The sequence below is a fragment of the Chiloscyllium punctatum genome, chromosome 35 (genome assembly GCF_047496795.1).
Source record: "Chiloscyllium punctatum isolate Juve2018m chromosome 35, sChiPun1.3, whole genome shotgun sequence".
NCBI lineage: Eukaryota > Metazoa > Chordata > Chondrichthyes > Orectolobiformes > Hemiscylliidae > Chiloscyllium > Chiloscyllium punctatum.
The window spans coordinates 50,039,149-50,051,958 of NC_092773.1; positions in this window are offsets into that span (position 1 = coordinate 50,039,149).

The following is a 12,810-nucleotide window of genomic DNA, read 5'->3' on the forward strand; positions in this document are numbered from 1 at the left end:
CCTTGGTATACGAAAGAAGTTGAACCTCTTGTCAAGAGGAAGAAGAAGGTTTATGTTAAGATGAGATGTGATGGCTCATTTAGGTCTCTTGAAAGTTACAGGTTATCACCAAAGACCTAAAGAGAGAGCTAAGAAGAGCCAACAGGGGCCATGAGAAGTCGTTGGCGGATAGGATAAAAGAAAGCCCTAAGACCTTCTATAAGTATGCCAGGAATAAAAGAATGACTAGATTAAGAATAGGGTCAATCATGAATAATAGTGGATAGTTGCGCATGCAGTCAGGGGAGATACAGGAATTGCTAAATGAATATTTTTTGTCAGTTTTCACACTAGAAAAAGACAAGGTTGTCGATGAGAATACTGAGATATAGGCCACTGGAATAGATGGGATTGAGGTTCGGAAAGAGGAGGTGTTCGCAACTTTGGGAAGTTTAAAAAGCCCCTGGGTGGGATAACATTTACCATAAGATTCTCTGTGAAGCCAAGGAGGAGACTGTGGAGCCTTTAGCCTTGATCTTTATGTTGTCATTGTCTACATAAATAGCGCCAGAAAACTGGAGGGTGGCAATTGTTGCCGATTTCAAGAAGTGGCGTGAAGGCAAACCTGCTAATTACAGAGCAGTGAGCCTTACTTTTGTTGCGAGTGAAGTGCTGGAAAGGGTTATAAGCGATAGGATTTATGATTGTCTAGAAAGGAATAAATTGATTCTGGACAGTCAAAGCGGTTTTGTGAATGGCAGGTCATGCCTCACAAATCTTATTGAGTTCTTTCAGAAGGCGACCAAACAGGTGGATGAGGGTAAAGTGGTTGATGCGGTATATGTGGATTTCATGAAGGCATTCAATAAGGTTCCCCATGATAGGCTATTGCGCAACATACTAAGGCATGGGATTGAAGGTGATTTAGTGTTTTGGATCAGAAATTGGCTAACTGAAAGAACACAGATGGCGATGATTAATTATAAATATTCATCCAGGTGTTCAGTTCCGAGTGGCTGACAGAAGGGAATTGTTTTGGGTCCACTGTTGCTTCTAATTTTTGCGACTCACCTGGATGAGGGTATAGAAAAATGGGTTAATAAACGTATATGTGACACTAAGGACGGTAGAGTTGTGGATAGTGATGAAATATATGGTTGGTTACAAGTGGACAGAGAAAAGCTGCAGAACTGGGCTGAGAGGTGCTCAATTGTGTTTAATGTTGAAAAGTGTGAGGAGATTCACTTTGGAAGGAGTAGCAGGAGTGCAATGCACTGGACTAATGGTAAGATTCTTGGTAGTATAGGTGAACAGTGAGATCTCGGTGCCCATGTATGTAGATCCTTGAAAGTTGCCACCCAGGTTGATAGGGTTTTTAAGAAGACTGATCGTGTAGAGGAATTGAGTCGTGGAATGATGAGGTCATGCTGCAGCTGTACAAAATTCTGGTGTGGCCGCACTTGGAGTATTGTGTGCGGTTCTGGTCCTCGCATTACAGGAAGAATATGAAAGCTTTGGAAAGGGTTCAGAGGAGATTGACTAGGATGTTGCCTGGTATGGAGGGACGTCTCACGAGGAAGGCTGACGGATATGGGGCTGCTTTATTATAGCGCGAAGAGGTGACTCAATTGAGACGTATAAGATAATCAGTGGGTGGGATAGGGTCAACTGTGAGACCCGTTTTCCTCGGATGGTGATATGTAACTCGAGGGACATAGCTTTAACTTGCCGGATGATAGACATTGGACAGATGTCAGTAGTAGTTTCATTAATCAGATTATAGTAGGGGGTTGCAATGCACGGCCTGCAATAGTCGTCGACTCGCCAACTTTCAGGGCATTTAGATGGTCATTGAATAGGTCAAGAAAGCAATACAGTAGGTTAACTGGGCTTCCGATTGATTTCACAAGTCCGTGTGAGATCGAGGACTAAAGGGCCTATCCTGTGCTTAGTGTTCTTAGTCCAATGTTCCATATTCCACCTTCTTCCCCGAGAATCAAAATTTCTGCCCATTCGCTGTTTGGTAAAAGCGGCACTCGCAGGACGTTCTCACATTACTCCTCCTTAAAAAAAACGGTCTTTACATTACAGCAACTTCAGGTGCGCACTGGATATAGTTTTGGAAAACTTTCCAAACGTTCATTCCAAACATTGAGAGGTGTGTCAAACATGAAAAGAGATTTTTTACAAATTCTGGTGACACGAGCTGCACTTAGTCCAGTTCGTGCCCACTTTCAAAGAAGCCATGCCATTCTCAGCTGTGTGGCTGTATTTTCGGGCTAATGCCTCACAACACTTTCACTTTAACAGCTAAGGTGCAAGACTCTGAAAGCTCAAGACTGTGAATAATGCCAACTGTTTGCAACTAAACGAATACCCTCATTCCCAATACAAAACGACAGTTGAGAACAATGCTTCAGATTTTTTAGTTGTTAGCTGGTACATTATAGAGGTGCACAATTTTTTTTTTAACTGGCAGATTTTGCTAATCCAGCAAAACGTATAGACCTGATATAGCGAAATCACAATCTCCATGCAGTCAGTTGGGAGTGCTTTCCACCGGCATGTTTTATTTAAGGCAAAGTTGTGTGATTATTTCATGATCTAAGTAAACTATACAGTGATGTGCACGCTCCCTCCGTTATGTTGCTATTATTTACTGTGTGTTATTTTGCAATATTTGAAACTCTTCATCAATGTGCATAAGTTCAAGTTAATGAAAAGGTTGTTGCATTACATCCCACTATCATGTTTTATTAACTAAGTAACAACAAATTCGTACAGATCAGCTACTTCCAGTGATCTCGACTTGCTGATTGAACACAGGCTGTGAAAGAATTCCTCCTGATCCACAAAGATCGATTTTGAATTCTCCATTGCTGACAAAATTATAAACTGAGTCCTCACAATTTTGATATAGCCAGGTTCAAATCTGCTTCTGTCGTTGAACTGAGCAGTTGTTTCTTTTTATGATCGAGCAAGAGCATAATGCATGCCTGTTCACTGACTCCTCCAGCAGTTCGAAGTCAGGACTTACCACAGAGCCAAGCATTTGTGCAGTACACATTATCAATGTTGTAGACCTTCGAAACCTATGATGCACCTTTATGAATCAAGCTGTTTTATTTTCGGACAGAGATTAATGGTCTGGGACAAGACCACACAGTCAAACGAAGTCAATTGCAGCTCGCGAAATCCAAGTGTTTTCATTAATGCCACTGCGGTCTGATGGAGTCCTTCATTCAGAGGTACAAACAGTTACTGAAACTTACTGATTTCAGGAGGTTCCTTTAAACAGTTTCAGTTTTTATGTTTACAATGTGTACTCCAACCTTCTCCTTCACTCGGTCGATTAAGCAAAAGGTTGTTTGATGAAGAAATTAAATCAATAAACTACTCGAGTGGCCAATCTGCCTGTTGGGAGGAGCAACCAGAAGGAAAGAGGAGAAAAAAACCCATCTCAAATCAAGCATAATTCTTCCTGTTGGCTTTACGGAGGAGTTTCTGGATGTCCCCAGGCTCTGGAGCGAAGAATTGTCTGCGTGTAGAGGCAAACGCTTTGACGGTGAGGTGCGGGAATATGTAAACTACGCTCAGAACAGAAGCATCTTTTTCCAAATGTTCCAGTCCAAACTGTAACTTGGAGTGTTGCAGATCGGACTGGGAAAAATCTCCTTTTCTAAACAGATAATTCTTTCAGAGACTCCATCAAAGGCAACCTCAGCAAGCTTCTGCAACACATTATGGGGATTTCCAACGTCTCTACTATGGTTTACAAGAACGCTGTGAAAATTTAGGAATATAGCTGGACGATGCTTTTGGGAACATGCTACTGTTTTTGGTTCTTTGTGTGAACAACGGGCCCAGTGACAATCCGTGGATCCAGCAGTACGAAGGTTGTAGCAGATGGCTTACAGGATCTTGTTCTCCTCCACTTTCTGATTTCCAAAAAAAATTGTTGAATTATTCCTTTCGCTCAGCACTTTCAAATCCCAGGATTTCAGCCCCTCGACTCCTCTTGCCTGCAGCTCATACTCTAAAGTGTCCAATCTCGAACAGTAGAAATGGTTGTTAGCTCAGCTAATCGATCAACGAAGTGGAAACTCTTCATTGTCTCCTTGTTTGGAAGAGAGCTGTCTCGTATTGTTCACTTTGAAGCCGGAATGTCTCGTTGTGTTTCATTTGAATTGGTTCAGTTAGGACAGACAAAAAGTAGTTTCCCATGTTATTTAGTTTACGCATAGACAACTTTTCAACACATTTGCTTTAGAAAGCATGTTGTGAAACTTGAAAGGGATCAGAAAATATTGAGAAGGATGTCACCAGGGTTGGAGGTTTTAAGTTATTTGGGGTGGCTGAATTGGCTCGGACTCTTTTCCCTGCAGCGTTGATAAAATCATGAGAGGCATGGATTGGTAGAATAGCCGAGGCCTTTTCACAGTCTAGGGAAAGTCCAGAACGACAAGGAGGTGCGATAATAGAATGAGCTGCGTGACCAAGCTGATACAATTATCTCATTTAAAAGTCATCTGGATGGGTACATGAATAGGAAAGGTTTGCAGGGACTTGAGCCAAATAGTGGTAAATTGGGCTAGATTAATTAATGATATCATATCGTCATGCCAAAATGTTCCAAGGAGACTGTTTTCATGCTACACCGCTCTATGAGTCGATTTGAATGCTGAGTGAATTGATGCAAGAATTGATCTGTAGCTTCAGGAATGTTTTGAAAAATTTAAGACTGGGTCAATTTAAACTCCACTTGAAAGTTAATAGTCGTGGAAAAAATGTAACCTTCAGATAATTCTAACTCTGAACCATGGAAATTTTCTTTATTATAACCGACAGCATCACAGTGATGTACAGCATGGATACAGGCCTCCAACCCAACTTATCTATGGAAACCAAATATTCTAAAGTAATCTAGACCCTTTTCCCAGCACTTCACTCATATCCCGCTGTACCCTTCATAGTCATAGAGTCATAGAGACGTACGGCATGCAAATAGGCCCTTCAGTCCAACCCATCCACACCGACCAACTATCCCAACCCAATCTAGTCCCACCTGCAAGCTTCCGACCCATACACTTCTAAATCATTCTGATTCATATACCCATCCAAATACCTCTTAAATTTGCAATTGTACCAACCTCCACAATGTCGTACTATCCGCAGCGTGACAAAGTTGCCCCTAAGGTCTCTTTTATATCTTTCCTCTCTCATTCTAAACCTATGCCCTCTTGTTCTGGAACCCGACCTCCCCGAAAAGACTTTGTCTTTTTATCATATCCATGCCCCTCATAATTTTGTAAACCTCTATAAGGTCACCACTCAGCCTCTGACGCTCCAGGGAAAATAGCCCCAGCCTGTTCATCTCTCCTTGTAGCTCAAATCCTCCAATCTTGGCAACATCCTAGTATATCTTTTCTGAACTCTTTCAGGTTTCACAACATCTTTCCGATAGGAAGAAAACCAGAATTTCACGCAATATTCCAACAGTAGCCTCACAAATGACCTGTGCTGCAGCAACATGACCTCCCAACTTCTGTACTCAAAACTCTGACCAGTAAAGAAAAGCGTACCAAACTCCTTCACGATGCAATCTCCCTGCGACTCCACTTTCAAGAAGTTATGAACCTGCATTCCAATGTCACTTTGTTCAGCATCACTCCCTATGACGTTAGCATTAAGTGTATAAGTCCTGCTAAGATATGGTTTCTCAAAATGCAGCACATCGCATTCATCTGTATCAAACTCCGCATGCCACTTCTCAACCATTTGGCCCATCTGATCAAGATCCTTTTGTAAGTTTAGGTGACATTCTTTGCTGTCTATTGCACCCCCAATTTTGGTGTCAACTGCAAAATGTACGAATCATACCTCTTATGCTTGCATTCAAATCATTTATTAAATAACTAAAAGCAGAAGACCCAGCACCGATCGTTGTGGCACTTCACTGGTCACAGGCCTCCAGTCTGAAAGAAATCCTCCACCACCACCCTCTGTCTTGTACCTTTAAATCAGTTCACCGGGAGTAATCCAGATATCACGACTCTCGAGGACCTCCTTTTTAAATTCCTGCCTAGCTCTCTGTAATCTCCCTTTTGAATTTCAATCTTCTTCCTTCCTTTGTCGCTGGTTCCAACGTGGACAATGACCTCCTGATGGCCCCTCTCTCCCTTTCGAAAATTCTGCACCCTCTCTGAGACATCCTTGATCCTGGCACCAGGGAAACAACACATCATTCTGATTTTTCGTTGCTGGCCACAGAAACGTCTGTTATGTACCTCCGACTACAGGGTCCCCTAACACAATTGATCTCTTGGAATCTGCCGAACCCCTCGTTGCATTAGAGCCAGTCTCAATACCAGCAACTTGACGGTTCGTGCAATGTACCTCTGTGAATCGATCACCCCCTACATTTTCCAAAACATCATGCTTATTTGAAATGGGGATAGACACAGAAGACTCCCGCACTAACTGCCTACATCTCTTACCTTTCCTGGAGTTAATACATCCATGTGACTGTATCTGCGAATTTCCCCTTCCAATGAATGTCATCCATCACATACTATTGCTGTTGCAAATTCCTCATTGCCTTCAACTGTATTTCCAAACGATGCATTCGATATGATAGGATTCACAACCAACAGCATTTAATTGCAGGTATAATCCGCAGTAACTCTTAAACTCTATTTTAAGTCCCACATCTGTCAAGAAACGCATATCATTCTACTCCAATTTTGCTCCTTCACAATCTACAGACCCAGAAGATAACACCATCTTAGTTTTATACAAAACACTGCTCCAGGTTTAATTAAAAGTTATGGCTTGTATTTTAAGGTTAGACAAAAGACGTATCCTAAAAAAACAAATAATCACGAAAGAACCCACACAGTTAAAACAATTCACTTACCTGTTTCTGTGCTGTGAACTTCGCCCAAATAGTTCCTCCAAGATTAGTTGTAGATTTCACTGTTTGTTAATTTTCCCAGACACACTCCGATGTCTAGTGATACATGAATTCAAACAGCAAAGGTAGTAACTGTGCAGGTTCACTGTGGTATCAGTTCTCTCTCTCCCTCTCTTTCTTGCACTGACCTCACCATGTGCTTCCTTTGTCTGTTGTTCTCTCTTCTAAAACAGCTGTTGTTTTTAACGTCTTTTCTCCATTGTTCCAAAACAATGCAACAGCATATAAAACAGCAATTGTTGTTCCTGGAATTCGAGGAAATCATCTCCAACACCTAAAATACCCCAAACAAAGTTGCAGCTGTTGCAGCCAGAAATGTATCCCGTCTTCAATCTTGGATTACCCAGGATTACTATTTATTTACCCGTCCAGACGCTTTTTGAGTGTTCAAATGGGCCCAGCCACCACGACTTCTTCTGGCAGCCAATTCCATGCTGATAACACTCTCTGTACGAAAAAGCTACCCCTTAAGACTCTTTCAAATTATTCCCCTCTCACCGTAAATGTATACCCTCTAGTTCTGAACTCCCCCAACCACAGGAAGATATCTTGGCCATTTATGCTATCAGTACCCTCATGAATTAACAACCTTTATAACGTCACTCATCTGCCTCCGAAACTGCAGGGAAATGAACCACAGCCTAGTAAGCCTCTTACTATGGCTCAAACCTTCAAAGCCTGGCACCATTCTTGTAAATCTTTTCTTAAGACTATAACATTTAGGAAGAGGATCCTGCAGTGCCTCTACTCTGCTAGACACAACATATGTTGGACAAAATTGTATACTCGGTTACTGATATGGTCAGTAATGCATTTAAATATATTTGTTTCTCAATACAAATCTGCAAGTCAGCTTTCTTTACTAGACAATGGCACAGGTATTCAGAACAGATTAAGGAATTCCAATTGCGTTCGAAGCCTCCTGTGCTTGAGATTACTGATAGGGGTCTCCTGTAACAAACTTGGGATGGCATCCACAAACCGACTGTGAAAGAAGATCTTTCTGAAAATGGCAGTGTGTGCCATATTCTGTAATTATAAATTCCAGAGCCCAGTCCCCAACTGTTACCACTGCTACAAAAGGGTGCGTTTATGAGATATATAAGGTATATGAGGCATTCCAGTTTCACGGGTGTAATGTCTGTCCCGGTCTCCATTTGTTTTCTTACAGAAATGCAAGGAGCTCGGCCCTTACCGCCTGTTCTATCACCCAATCCAATCATGAGGTGACCATCCAACTCTGTACCTTCATCACCACTACCTCCCGTTCGCTGCAGGAACGATATCCAACTCTTTCCTGGAAACACTCAACGTTTTTGACACTGAGGGCTTACTGTGGCAGAGAATTCCACAGGCTCCCACGCATTCTCTGGGTGAAGCTACTTCTTCCTAATTTTAATTCTGCCTTTGTAACCTTCGACTTGTTACCCCTGTTTCTGGCTTCCCCCTCACCCCCCCCCCCCCCCCCCCCCATCACCAACGCCACTCACATCAGTGATTAGGAACATTATTTACCCTGTCTGCTCGCTCTTTGCTATTGATATTGTTCATTCTGCTAAACTCACAGTGATTACAATGTTAACCTGTTCCGGTCTCTCTCCATCTGTCTGTCGAAAAAGCTGTCTGGGATAGCGTCTGTTGCCTTCTGTCCATCGTCAGAACATCCTTCCTCAGATAAGGAGACCCTAAACGGCAAAGACACACAATAAACCTAGGTTATGCTCGCATCCTGCTCTTCCCTGCTTCTGTACACGAATTCTCTCTCCTCGGAGGGCCAAACATCCAACTGGACATCCTCAATATCAGCGAGTGGGGTTGGAGAGAATCCCAGGAATTCTTGCAGTTCCCCTCCTTTTCCGATCGAAACCATTGTGAAGTGATCGGTATTGTTCCTGTTTACTCCCTGATCCACTGTTCTCTGGGACTGAAAGTGACATTATCAGGAGTTGACTAACCACTTATCCATTTCTGTGCTTTGCAGCAATTTGACCTGGACATGGTGGCGATCGTCAAAGACACCGTTGGAACTGTCACCTTTGTGGATACGACAACCCTTTCAGAAATAACAGAGAAGATGGTAAAAAAGGGGAAGGTGTGGCGTTGTTGGTCAAGGACAGTATTATAGTTGCGAAAGGATGTTTGGTGACTCGTAAACTGAGGTAGTTTGGGCTGAGGTTAGAAACAGGAAAGGAGAGGTCAGCCTGTTGGGAGTTTTCTCTAGGTCTCCGAAGAGTTCCAGAGATATAGAGGAAAGGACAGCAATGATGATTCTCAAGAGGAGTGAGAGAGACAGGGTAGTTGTCATGGGGAGTTCAACTTTCCAAATGTTGACTGGAAACACCATAGTACGAATACGAAAGATGGGTCAGTCTTTGACCAGTGTGTGCAGGAGGGCTTCCTGACACAGTATGTAGACAGGCCAACAAGGGGTGAAGCCACATTAGATTTGGTACTGGATAATGAGTCCGGCCAGGTTTTAGACTTGGAAGTAGGTGAGCACTTTGTTGATAGCGATCACAATTCTGTTATGTTTACTTCAGTGATAAAAAGGGATAACTGTATACCATTGGGCAAGAGTTACAGCTGGGGGAAAGGCAATTACGACGCGATTAGGGAAGAGTTAGGAAGCATGAGTTGAAGATGGAAACTGCAGGGAAGGGCACATTTGAAATGGGGAGCTTACTCAAGGAAAAGCTCCTGTGTGTCCTAGATAAGTATGTACCTGTCAGGTAGGGAGGAAGCGGTAGAGCACAGGAGCCGTGGTTTACGAAGGAAGTGGAATCTCCAGTCAACAGGAAGAACATAGAACATAGAACATAGAACAATACAGCACAGAACAGGCCCTTCGGCCCACGATGTTGTGCCGAACTTCTATCCTAGATTAAGCACCCATCCATGTACCTATCCAAATGCCGCTTAAAGGTCGCCAATGAATCTGACTCTACCACTCCCACGGGCAGCGCATTCCATGCCCCCACCACTCTCTGGGTGAAGAACCCACCCCTGACATCTCCCCTATACCTTCCACCCTTCACCTTAAATTTATGTCCCCTTGTAACACTCTGTTGTACCCGGGGAAAAAGTTTCTGACTGTCTACTCTATCTATTCCTCTGATCATCTTATAAACCTCTATCAAGTCACCCCTCATCCTTCGCCGTTCCAACGAGAAAAGGCCGAGAACTCTCAACCTATCCTCGTACGACCTACTCTCCATTCCAGGCAGCATCCTGGTAAATCTTCTCTGCACCCTCTCCAAAGCTTCCACATCTTTCCTAAATTGAGGCGACCAGAACTGCACACAGTACTCCAAATGTGGCCTAACATAAGGCTTATGTTAGGATGAGATGTGAAGGCTTAGTTAGGGCGCTTGAGGGTTACAAGGTAGCCAGAAAAGACCGAAAGAGAGAGCTCAGAAGAGCCAGGAGGAGACATGAGAAGTTGTTGGCGGATACGATCAGGGTAAACCCTAAGGCTTTCTATAGGTAGTTAAGGAATAAAAGAATGACGAGAGTAAGATGAAGGCCAATCAAGGATAGTAGTGGGAAGTTGTGTGTGGAGTCAGAGTAGGTAGGAGAAGCACTAAATGAATATTTTCCGACAGCATTCATTCTAGAAAGCGACAATGTTGTCGAAGAGAGTACAGAGATACAGGCTACTTGACTAGGTGGGATTGAGGATCACAAGGAAGAGGTATTAGAAATCCTGCAGAATGTGAAAATAGATAGGTCCCCTGGGCCGGATGGAATGCATTCTGGAATACTCTGGGAAGCCAGGAAAGAAATTGCTGAGACTTTGGCATTGATCTTTAATCGTCATTCTCTACAAGAATAGTGCCAGAAGACTGGAGGATAACAAATGTGGTTCCCCTGTTCAAGAAAGGGAGTAGAGACAATCCAGGTAATTATAGACATGTGAGCCTTACTTCAGTTGTAGGTAAATTGTTGGGAAAGGTTATAAGCGATTGGATTTAAAATCATCTAGAAATGAATAATATGATTAGGGATAGTCAGCACGGTTTTGTGAAGGGTAGGTCGTGCCTCACAGAACTTATTGAGTTCTTTGAGAAGGTGACCAAACAGGTAGATGAGAGTAAACTGGTTGATGTGGTGTTTATGGATTGCAGCAAGGCTTTCGATAAGATTCCCCACAGTAGGCTATTGTACAAAATTCGGAGGAATGGGATTGTGGGAGATATAGCAGTTTGGATCAGTAATTGGCTTGCTGAAAGAAGACAGAGGGTGGTGGTGAATGGGAAATGTTCATCCTAGAGTCCAGTTACTAGTGGGGTACCGCAAGGGTTGGTGTTGTCAGTGCTGTTCGTCATTTTTATAAACGACCTGGATGAGGGCATAGAAGCGTGAGTTAGCAAATTTGCAGACGACACGAATGTCAGTGGAGTTGTAGATAGTGATGAAGGATGTTGTAGGTTACACAGAGACATAGATAAGCTGCGGAGCTAGGCTGAGAGGTGGCAAATGGAGTATAATGCGGACAAGTGTGAGGTGATTCAGTTTGGTCGGAGTAACCAGAAAGAGGTAATGGCAAGATTCTTGGTAGTGTAGATGAGCAGAGTGAACTCGGTCTCCACGTACACAGATCTTTGAGAGTTGCCACCCAGGTTGACAGGGTTGTGAAGAAAGCATACAGTGTTTCGCCTTTTTAAATAGAGGGATCGAGCTCCGGAACTATGAGGTTATGCTGCCGCTGTACAAAACACTGGTGTGGCCGCAATTGGAGTATTATGGACAGTTTTGGTCACTGCATTATAAGAACGATGTGGAAGCTTTGGAAAGGGTGCAGAGGAGATTTAATGGGATGTTGTCTGTATGGAGGGAAGTTCTTACGAGGAAAGGCTGGGGGACTTGAGGTTGTTTTTGTGAGAGAGAAGAAGGTTGAGAGGTGACTTAATAGAGCCATATAAGATAATCAGAGGTTTTGATAGGGAGGTCAGAGAGAGCCTTTTACCGAGTATGGTGATGGCCAGCACGAGCGTAACATAGATTTAAATTGAGGGGTGATAGATGTAGGACAGATGACAGACGTAGTTTCTTTACTCAGAGAGTAGTAAGGTTGCCTGCAACGGTAGTAGATTCACCAACTTTAAGTACATTTAAGTCGTCATTGGACAAGCATATGGATGTACATGGAATAGTATAGGTTAGATGGGCTTCAGATTGGTATGGTAGGTCGGCGCAACATCAAGGGTCTGCACTGCGCTGTAATGTTCGATGTTCTATGTATTTTTCTGTGAGGTCGACCTTATTTTCAGTGTTAACTTCTGTAACAAGGCAATCTCGCTTAAAACCCTGCCATCATTGGGACCCTAAGCTAACTAACACTTTTGCTTTAACGTCCCTTCTGCTCAGTCCTTGGAGTACAGCAGTTGCCACGTCATGTTGAAGTTGTATAGTACATTGATGAGGCCTCTTCTGGAATAGTCTTTCCATTTCAGGTCGACCTGCCTATGGAAGGATACATTAAAATGGAAATGGCTCAGAAGAGAATTCTCAGTATCTTACTGAATATGGAAGTTTGAGTTGAAAAGAAAGGCTGCATTAGCTGATTTTCTTTCACTGGAGCATTGTAAGATAAGAGGCGAATATGTAGAGGTTTATAACATGGGAAGGGGTATAAATAGTCTTAACGGTAGTTGTCTTGTTCACCCAATGTTCGAATTTGTTTTTGTATCCTCGCAACAAAGCTCTTAACTGTTTCAACAAAATGGTACACGGTTCAAATGGTACTAATTAAACCAAGTTACCAAAATCCAATCGAATTTGGAAAAGAAAAATAATGTATTGACAATACAAAACCAATTAAATGACCTGCTGTTTTTCGTATAAATATAGAACATTTT